General features: G+C 29.9%; 1 long non-coding RNA gene across 2 annotated transcripts; it reads right to left on the reverse strand.

Moving 5' to 3' along the window:
- Positions 1-845: 845 nt before the first annotated feature.
- Positions 846-6401, reverse strand: LOC133822237 (uncharacterized). Of its 2 annotated transcripts, XR_009887818.1 has the most exons (6): positions 6155-6401; positions 3733-3770; positions 3488-3577; positions 2908-2953; positions 2757-2792; positions 846-1149 (listed from the first exon to the last, which is right to left on the reverse strand). It is a non-coding gene; the product is annotated as an uncharacterized LOC133822237 (long non-coding RNA). The 2 variants fall into 2 exon arrangements; XR_009887817.1 differs by having other exon boundaries at positions 846-2953; positions 6155-6397.
- Positions 6402-10627: the final 4226 nt, after the last annotated feature.

The following is a 10627-nucleotide window of genomic DNA, read 5'->3' on the forward strand; positions in this document are numbered from 1 at the left end:
TGTGGGAGCGTGCATAAATTGGCAAGCACGGTTAACAACATAATCAATGTTCGGGCGAGTCATTGTGACATACTAATGAGAGCCAATGACACACATGTACTCCGAGGGGTCTTCGAGCAAAATACTATCATTTTGAGAAAGTGGTTTCCTAACCATTCCAGGGGTAGGGGTAGGCTTAGTATCAAGCATGTCAGTCATGGATAATATGTCATGGACATATTTCTGTTAGGAAAGGTTTAACTAATTGGATGCCCGAGTGACTACTTTTCCCAAAAAATAATGAAGTTGACCAAGATCACAAATAGTAAACTGATTATGTAAAGCTTTCACCATGCTCTCAATTTGAGTAGAATCACTGCCAGTGATGATCAAGTCACTACTACAAAAATGGGATTTCCCGACAGTTTTTAACTGTCGCTATTGAGCAATGACGACAGTCGACTAACTATCGTATTTGCCTATGCCAGCGTAGGGTAGCTACGCTGACAGTTAATAAGTGTCGTCGTTGCTAGCTACGCCGACAGTTAATATGTGTCGTCATTGCTGGCTACGCTGACAGTTAATAGGTGTCGTCATTACTGGCTACGCCGACAGTTAATACGTGTCGCCGTTGCTGGCAACGGCGACAGTTAATACGTGTCGTCGTTGCTGGCAATGCCGACAGTTAATAGATGTCGCCATTACTTACAACGCCGACAGTTAATACATGTCGCTATAACATTGAATTTATATATATAATAATTTTTCACTATATATTTTTTAAAACTTTGAATTATATTTTTAACATGTGAAGTTTGATATAAATTTAAATAAAAAAATTACTCACATAATTATTATTACCATAATTTGTAAAAAAAAGTATATTTATCATAATAAAAATTCATATACATACAACATTTATTCATACAATTGAAATGTAAATAATACATCAAATCCCCATAAGACTGTAAGTCTCAATGAAAATTCATTATAATTCTCAATAAAAATTCATTATTCTCGATATAAATAATACATCAAATCCTCACTGTACATAATTCTTACAAGCAAGAAAGAAAATAATACCCAACAACTTGAAGAAGAATTTCGTGTTACCTTGGTTCTCTTATATAATTATCTTGGTTCTCTTAAATATCCAAGTAGATTTTTAGCCTACAATACATAATAAACACCATTAAAGTTAAACCAAAACTAAAATAAATAGAGAACTTGAGGTTGCAAAATAAATAAAAAAGATGATTGTGGTTTTCAATCACAAAAATAATTTATATAAAAGTTGTATTTTTCTTATCAAATTGGATAGCCTCATGGCTTAAGTAGTTAGTCTTAATTCTTTAAACTAAGGAATGCATACCTGTTAGTCTCAATTTAAAAGTGCTCAAGCTAGTTAGTTTATGAAATCACAGACATTAATAAACCAAATTACCAATCATTCATAGCACATTAGCAAATATACAATAAACATCGAGAAATTAATATACATATATACACATATAAAGACATGCACTGTATAGGTAGTATGCATAAGATTCTAAGTCCATAGTACTTGGCAAGAAAAGAAAAGATAATATAGTTATAAATAAGAGCACCAAGATGATCAAACTATTAGACTGCAATGAAACACAAAGCTATGCTTCAATTAAAATAAACACAAATTGAGATAGTAGTTCTGGTGTAGAAAATGAAATCATCGAGTAAATATATAAATACATATCCTATGTCTCAATTGATTGAACCAAAAACTCACCAATTGATTTTTTTAGAAAACTTTCAATTGTTTAAAGAATACATTGTTTCAGCTAAAGCCATCGAACATGGTAAAAACAATCACAGTTTGGAAGAAAACAAAAACTTAGATATTATTTAAATAAGAAAATTATCAAACTATTAGAATACAAAGAAACATAAAACTATGCTTCAATTAAAATAAACACAAATTGAGATGGTAGTTCTAGTGCAGAAAAGGAAATCATCGAGTAAATATATAAATATATATCCTATGTCTCAATTGATTGAACCCAAAACTCACCAATTGATTTTTTTAGAAAATTTTCAATTGTTTAAAGAATACATTGTTTCATCTAAGGCCATCGAACATGGTGAAAACAACTACAGTTTGGAAGAAAAAAAATAACTTGGATATTATTTAAGTAAGAAAATGATCAAACTATTAGACTACAATGAAACATAAGGCTATGCTTCAATTAAAATAAACACAAATTGAGATTAGTTCTGGTGCAAAAAAAGAAATCATGAATTATCAACCAATATGCTAATAATGTCAAACTTTTGTATAGCACTTTATACTATTGAACCTACATGTGATCACAAGAACCAAAAGTGATGCTCAATGTTATAAATCACCTCACCAAAGACATTAGACAAGGGACAAGAAGAAAACTAACATATACAAAACAAGAAATACAAAAGGTTATGCTATATGCATATGCCAACACGCAATATGTAAATTCATACAAGTATATGTTATAATCAAACCAATCAAACAAACACAATTCAATTATAGGATGATCATAGGCAAGTCTACATCAATTCAAACAACACACAAGTTTTCTTTCTTATCTCCGCAACACACAAATTTCTCAGATCCTACTTTACTAAAACACACATGTTCTCAACCTTCCGTTATCACCGCAGCACACAGTAACAATCTCAGAACCTACTTCACTATGGATGAATATTTAAGATATTCAAACTCCTCTAACATTTGCATAGTATTAAAATAAAAGTTAGAAGCATACCTCTTGCAAACTGTTGCAAAATAGTTTCTTTGAAGTCTGTCTCAGCACATACACACATTTACAATGTTATAATATAATGAAAGTGAGTCAAATCTGAATTAAATCATTAAATAATAATGCAAAGAAGCGAAAAACCAAATGCTCATCTTACTCTTTCTTCTCAGCCTTGGGTTGAGTCAAATGCTTAGCTTGTCCACCTAAAATACATAGAAAACTACATCATAACTTAGTTTATGCTATTTTCAAAATACAAAGATGGATTACATTTTGACAAAAAACTAATATAAATATATATATACATATATTTATACCTACAATCTTTATAATATTTATGTGCATGTAGAAGAGTCACCACCAACTATCTATATATTATATATGTAGCCCTGAGCCCCCTGATAGTACAAGCCTCTAAATAGAAGGCACAGGAAACAATATATCTGATTGCATTACCACACTAAGTTAATAATTTTTTTGTCTGTGCCTTTTGACCAAATAGCAGCCCCCAACAATATCTACATGGCCTAACTTCTGCCTACTAATCTTTTTAATATGTTTTCTAAATTACATAGCCAAAACACATGGTAAAAGTATCAAACTCAATCAAATCATATCAATCAAACATGATACAAGTACCATAAATATCAATTAATCTCTAGGAAGATAACAACTGGAAATATAAAAGCAGAAAAATAATCTAAAATAAAAATTAGAAAAGAAGAAGCAAAGCTTACCCTCATTCGCTTCTCTAGCTGTAGACGCCAGGTCAATTCTTCAACTTGCTTTTCCAGCTTATTTTTGGTAGCCTGAAAGGCACCAGTTTCCTTAGCAGCATGCAAAAGATTGGATGATATCAAAATATATTAAAAAACATAAAATTATTCCTAACATAGAACAATACATCTAAAGTAAAATGTAAATATTCCTATCTTAAAAAAATGAATGAAAGAGGTTATTCCATAAAAGCTTGTATATATACCACGCCTCATCCAGAAGAGCAATGATTCCTCCAGGTTTCTGAAATAATAGAAGTACATGTACATTAAAATAGAAACAAAGAAATGAACTTCCAACTACTCTCTCATTCATTAAATGATAGATCAACTGTATAGCTCTTCAATAAATAAAAGTAAACTTCCAAAAAAACAATTTAAAACCAGAAATAAACTCAAAGAAACATATAAACTTTATACAAACCATTCAAGTTGTGATGATCTCCACTCATACTAACAATTAATAGTGTATTATACTCTTCAAAGCAATGACACCTGGTTTCTAATTGTATATTGATTTATATTTAAGCTAATGCTACATCTACCAAATGCATGTACTCCCAATCAGGTTATCAAAAAAAAACATTGTTAAATATTACAGAGGAATTGTTTATTTCCTTTTGAGTTATGCAAAACATACAAATTCTATTATTTTTTTTAATATGTACTAACTAGTGTCTACATATATATGTAGTGGGTTGGCATAACACTAATAACTAATTAATATATTGGTTGGTTTGACACATTACTAGCTAATTAAATTCATGTATAGGTCTTAAATTTTACTAAAAGGAAATATGCAATGCCTAGCTTATTAGCTATTATAAACATATATTTGCATAATTGTGTAGCTTTAATGCAGACTTTCCGATAATCCAACCACTCAAACAGAACAAAACTGCCCATGAACACCTAACCCCATCAACTTAGAAAACACAATACTCATAAAACAAACCAAAACAACAGTATTAAGCATCACTATTTGTTCAATGTATTTTGTTCAGGTAAATTACTTTAAGTAGGCAATATTCAATTTATTTCTAAATAGAAAGGACCATCAAGAAAATTGAATAACCATATAGTGAAAATATAACAAAAAAATAGTGGGTTAATAGCAGTATATATAAAAGAACCAATCCTAATTTCTGACACCTTCATATATATAATAAAAAAAATTGATATAAAATAGTATATTTATAAGAGCATTGATTGGACACAACTTTAATGGCACATAATAAGAGAATAATTGAAAGGAACCATGTGTAAACATTTTCAAAGCCTATCCGCTTAAGCATAAGAAGAGGCAAAGTAGTTCAACAAAGAAGGAATGAGTTTGAGAATTGGTGTCAAATGTTTCTAAGAGAACATGACATATATTTATATCTTATAGGGAAAGAGAATCATGTAGTGTACAATGACAGAGATAAGACTTGGAATTTTAATCTTTTCTTCTGACAATAGAATATACAATGAAGGACAAGAAGGTTGACAGAACAATAAATGAGCAGTTGAGAAAATATTATCATACATTCAAGAGTGTCACTCTTAATGAGACTGAGAAGTAGTCAGGGATCCTTTCATAAGCAAGGGAAAGACCCTAAACAGAACAAACAGAGGAACAAACTCCTCTAATAGAAAAGAATATTAATACACTTCCTGAAACTAAGCCAAGAAGTTAAAAAGACAAGTATTTGCATCATGACTCCTCAAAGTCCAGCTTTAGGAAAGCTTTTAGTTCAAGTAAATAAACTTGTAGTTTTGTTGTCTAATCTAGAAAGCTAAGTAAAAAAAAAATATTTAGATTGTGAAGCTAATGCTGCAATATGTATGACATGCATACCACTATACCAACTTTATTGGCAGTCACAATTATCAAACAACTATTTAAGTTCTCATTTCATTTCTGTGATAACATGACTTAAACAGAATTTATCCTGTTTAATAATGGGAATAATAATAAATAAAAAAGGCTATTTGTGGCACGAGTAAGAGAATAGAGGTGGTGGTGTGTATAAAGTTTGTCACATTAATTCACCAAAATGGTTTGATTGTAATGATAATTGGTGGCAAACGTGAATACTTATACAAAATACAGATAGTAGTGAGTTTTGCACACGCACACATATATATATATATAATATATAAATATATATATATATATATCTTTAGAAATCCCCAAAACTCCCTTGTTTACGCCAAAAGAAAATGTAGTGACTTGAGACTACTAACCATTTCAGGTTCAATATATACACAACCTTGATCATTTATATGTTCTACAATTTATATAAATCAATATGGGGTGAGGAAGAGACTGACCTGAGAACGACACAGTGGGGCTGTCGGACTAAAGAGTCCGTGAACAACTATCAAGGGTATATATATTTATATATATTTATATCAGGGCATTTCTAAAAGGTGTATGAGATTACTGCTTTAAATGAGTTAATGAGATCAAGCAACAAGAAGGAAATAGCATGCGCAAATATTTAAATGACCCTCTTCCTTTCTCTCTCTGATTTTCTTTCACAAATTCAAATAAATCTCTCCTAAACTCTCAATCATCTCCATCCTCACCTCTAAACAGCCACCTATTAATTTACCAAAGAGTAATAACAAATAAAGGGCTACCTTGCGGCTGTTGGAAGATGGAGGAGACGCGTGGCTGGTGGACTTCGGCCGTCGCAGGGGGCTGGTTATTTGGCGTCGACGGCGTCGCAGGTGGCTGGTGGTGCGGCGTCGCACGCGGCTGGCTGCTGAACGTTAGCTGGAAGAAAGAAAGAGGAAGAGGGAAAAAGAAAGAAAGAGGGAAGAGGGAAAAAGTGAGGAGTGGGGGGAAACTAAAATTTGGCTGAATTTTTTTTAAGGGGAATGCCTACGGCTATAAGCTGTAGCTATTGCCTCCTATAGCGACACCCATAGCGACAGATTATATATATCGGCATTGCTGCTTAAAAAAAATTCAGTTTCTCAATTGATACATTTTAATTATTAGCATTGCTACACTATATTTTTATAAAAAAATAATTTAAACATATATATATTAAAAAAAAATCAAAACTAATAAATTTATATATTAAATTTTCTTATAATATTTTTTTAATTAATAAAACAATTTTTTTAACTAATAAAGAATAATATAATTAATTTAATTTATAAATATGTTAAAAAATAATAAATTTAAATTTTTATATAAAGATTATTATAAATACATAAATTAATAATATGAATTTTTTTTTAAAAAAAATCTAGTTTTAAAAGTTTTTAATAAATACATAATTTTTATAAATATATATTTACATAATTTACTTTATTTTTAAAATTATACTATTCATTAATTTTTTTACAATATTTTTCCAATTAATAAAACAATTCTTTTTTAACTAATAAAAAATTTATAAATGTGTTAAAGAATAATATAGTTAATTTTATAAATATGTTAAAGAATAATAAATTTAAATTTTGATATAAAAATTATTATAAATACAAAAGTTAATAATATGAAAAAAAAATTTAAAAAATCTAGTTTCAAAAGTTTCTAATAAATACATCATTTTCAAAAATATATATTTACATAATTTACTTTATTTTTAAAATTATACTATTCATTAACTTTTTTACAATATTTTTCCAATTAATAAAACAACTCTTTTTTAACTAATACAAATTTTATAAATGTGTTCAAGAATAATATAGTTAATTTTATAAATATGTTAAAGAATAATAAATTTAAAATTTGATATAAAAATTATTATAAATACAATAGTTAATAATATGAAAAATTTAGAAACAAAAAAAATCTAGTTTTAAAAGTTTTTAATAAATACATATATAATTTATATATATTTACATAAGTTATTTTATTTTTAAAATTATACTATTTATTAATTTTTTTACAATATTTTTCCAATTAATAAAATAATTTTATTTTAACTAATACAAATTTTATAAATATGTTAAAGAATAATATAGTTAATAATATAGTTAATTTTATAAATATGTTAAAGAATAATAAATTTTAATTTTAATATAAAAATTATTATAAATACAAAAGTTAATAATATGATAAATTTAGAAACAAAAAAATATAGTTTTAAAAGTTTTTAATAAATACATGATTTTTATAAATATATATATTAACATAATTTAGTTTATTTTTTAAATTATACTATTCATTAATTATAATTTTTTATTTGAATTTTGGTGACATTTTATGACTGTTGGCATTGGACTTTTATTAACTGTCGTCGTTGGGGTCAATAGCGACACATTTTAACTGTCGGCATTAGTCTTGAATTAACTGTCGGCGTTGGGGTCAATAGCGACACATTTTAACTGTCGGCATTGGTCTCGAATTAACTGTCGGCGTTGGAGTCAATAACGACAATCAAAAGCAACAGTGACAGTTATTAGCTGTCGGCATTGGTTTCTATGCCTACAGTTTTTAACTGTCGGCGTAGAGTCTCGCTAAGCAATTACGACAGTCAACAGAGTTGACTGTCGTGGTTGGGTGTCGGGAAAGTCCAGTTTTGTAGTAGTGAGTCATCCACATAAACAAGGATAAAGATGGCATAGGAAGGTCGATGCAAAGTGAACAAAGAAGGGCCAGCCTTGGAGCAGGAAAAACCCCAGCTGCATAGAGCTTGATTGAGCTTAGCAAACTAGGCACGTGGTGCATGCTTGAGTACATATAAAGACTTTATTAATTTGCAGACATAATGTGGCTGGGTAGAGCTGACAAATCCGGGTGGTTGAGACATAAACGCAGTTTCTGAAAGATCATCGTTGAGGAAAGCATTGTGAACAACGATTTGCCGAAGTGACCAGCCTTTGGAGTAGGAATGTCAAAATGACCCGGTGGAACGGGGCGGGTCGGAGCTCCGATCCATCGAGGGGGATTCTGATCCGGATTAAGTAGGTCGAAAGGCGGGGCGGGGTGGGGCGTTGCCCTGATCCGACCCGGTACTAATTATTGTGGGGCAGGTCCTTTTTAACTTTTTTTTAAAAAAACGTTTTTTTTAAATATCTTAAACAAGAAAAAGAAAATATTCTTCTTCATCTTCTTCAGTTCAGGAATCACGGAGCCTCTATCTCGCAGGTTCTCTCTCTCACCTGGTCTCTCTCTCTTTTTCTTGTGGGTTCTCTCTTTCTCGCATCTAAGTTCTCTCTCTTTTTCTTGCGGGTTCTCTCTCTCTCGTGGGCTCTCTCTCTCCTAGGTTTTCTTATTTGGAGATTTATCAATTTCATTGCCATGGATTGATAACCCAGGTACAACAAAGGAGACCAGAGAAATTGTTTTAATTTCCCTCGTTTAAATATTGATTAAAATGTTAGCTAGGGTTGCTAGCTATGGCCTAAAGCTATCAAGAAAGTAATAAAACTAGTTAGTATAATCATTCATATTTTGATGAGAGCATAGTAAGTAAATTGTGTACTCTTTTCTTGATTTAAATAAATTTAAATTACTGTTTGTAAAAGCTTTTTTTTTTAAGTTTCACGGGAAGTTAGCAATAATCATGATGAGTATCCTTTCTTTATTGTTTCATTGCCTCTTAATAAATTAATGACTTTGAAAAGTCTAATAACTTTTTTTACTATTAATTTATTGCATTTTTCATATTATGAATATTAATTTATTCAAACTATTTGATGATTGATGAACCCACTTGAAAATATGTTAATTATTATCGATTTATTACGAGTAGAGGGCTAGTTGTGAATTTTTTTCTGAAAAGTCTACTAAGTGTCTGTTTAAACTACTGAATGAAATATTTAAATTATGTTGTATAAAGATTATTAATACGAGGGGACTGCTTCCTATGCTGATTATTAATTCATGTTAATTTCTGCTTCCAACTGCTAAGTCCAGTTGGAATCAGTATATGCTTACATCTCATATTATCTTTCTCAAATTTTAGTCACAGCATAATTTATTCTTTATATGGTAGCTGGTATATTCTATGTGCTAATTTTTTTCCTCTGGATTCGGCTTCTTCAGTCCTGTGCCAGCATCAAAACTTTGGTCAGTGCAACCACACCACAAACATTTTAGATCAACATCATTGATGGACACCAAAATCTAGATGTTGTAACTGTTATAGACAACTCTTGCAGCTGGTTCATTAAGGAAGAATCAACTTTAACTCTAATCCAAGTACGCTGATAAATTCATATTTATTGAAGGAAATTTTAGCAGTTTTGTTAGTTTCAAGCATAAAAATACCATATATGTTTCTACTCTCTGTTCTAACTTGACATTATGGTCATGTATTCAAAATTTAGTTTGGTCTCTCTAACTTGTCTGTTGCAAAGGAACATGTCATGTTTCATATACTTTTGATCTGTGACTGGGGATTTAAATTTGATATCTGAAGATTTTTACCATGATATTGCAATAGTTTTCATATCAGAGAGAGATATACAAGCCCTTTAGAATCTCAACTCTATAAAAATGAACTTGAATAATCACCCTGTTTAGCAGCATGGGTAATTAAACGTGTTCTTCTATCTCTTCTAAGATTTACATATATAAACTGGACAAAACTGAGTTGTTTTTGTTATTTATTAAATGGAAAAAGATACTTTTATTTTCTGGTATTTTGTTTCTTTGAAGCCATACTTTTATACTTGCTGATCATTATTTTTTCCATTAAAACTGTTACAATTATTTTCTTTGTTAATATTTTATAAAATTTAGAAGAGTTTGAACATCTTACATATTCATCCATAGTGAAGTAGGTTTTGAGATTTTTGTGTGCTGAGGTGATAACGAAAGATTGAGAACTTGTGTGTCTTAGTGAAGTAGGTTATGAGAAATTTGTGTGTTTTGGTGACATAAGGTTGAAAACTTGTGTGTTGTTTGATTGTTTTAATTGATATTGGCATATGGTTAGGTCAATAAAATAGGGAAAATGTTGCCTGATGTTTTATAGATCTAGTTATCATTTTTTAAAAGTTTTGCATGCATCATTATTTTGATATATTTTATAGTGTGGATGTAATGTAGGTTAAATCAAACTATAAGTATGTCTACCCAAGATGTTACCGAGTCTAATTGTGTGGATGATGTTAATTTTGTTCCTTCAACAAATATACAAGAAGTGC

This window comes from Humulus lupulus, chromosome 3 (assembly GCF_963169125.1).
Source record: "Humulus lupulus chromosome 3, drHumLupu1.1, whole genome shotgun sequence".
Classification (NCBI taxonomy): Eukaryota; Viridiplantae; Streptophyta; class Magnoliopsida; order Rosales; family Cannabaceae; genus Humulus; species Humulus lupulus.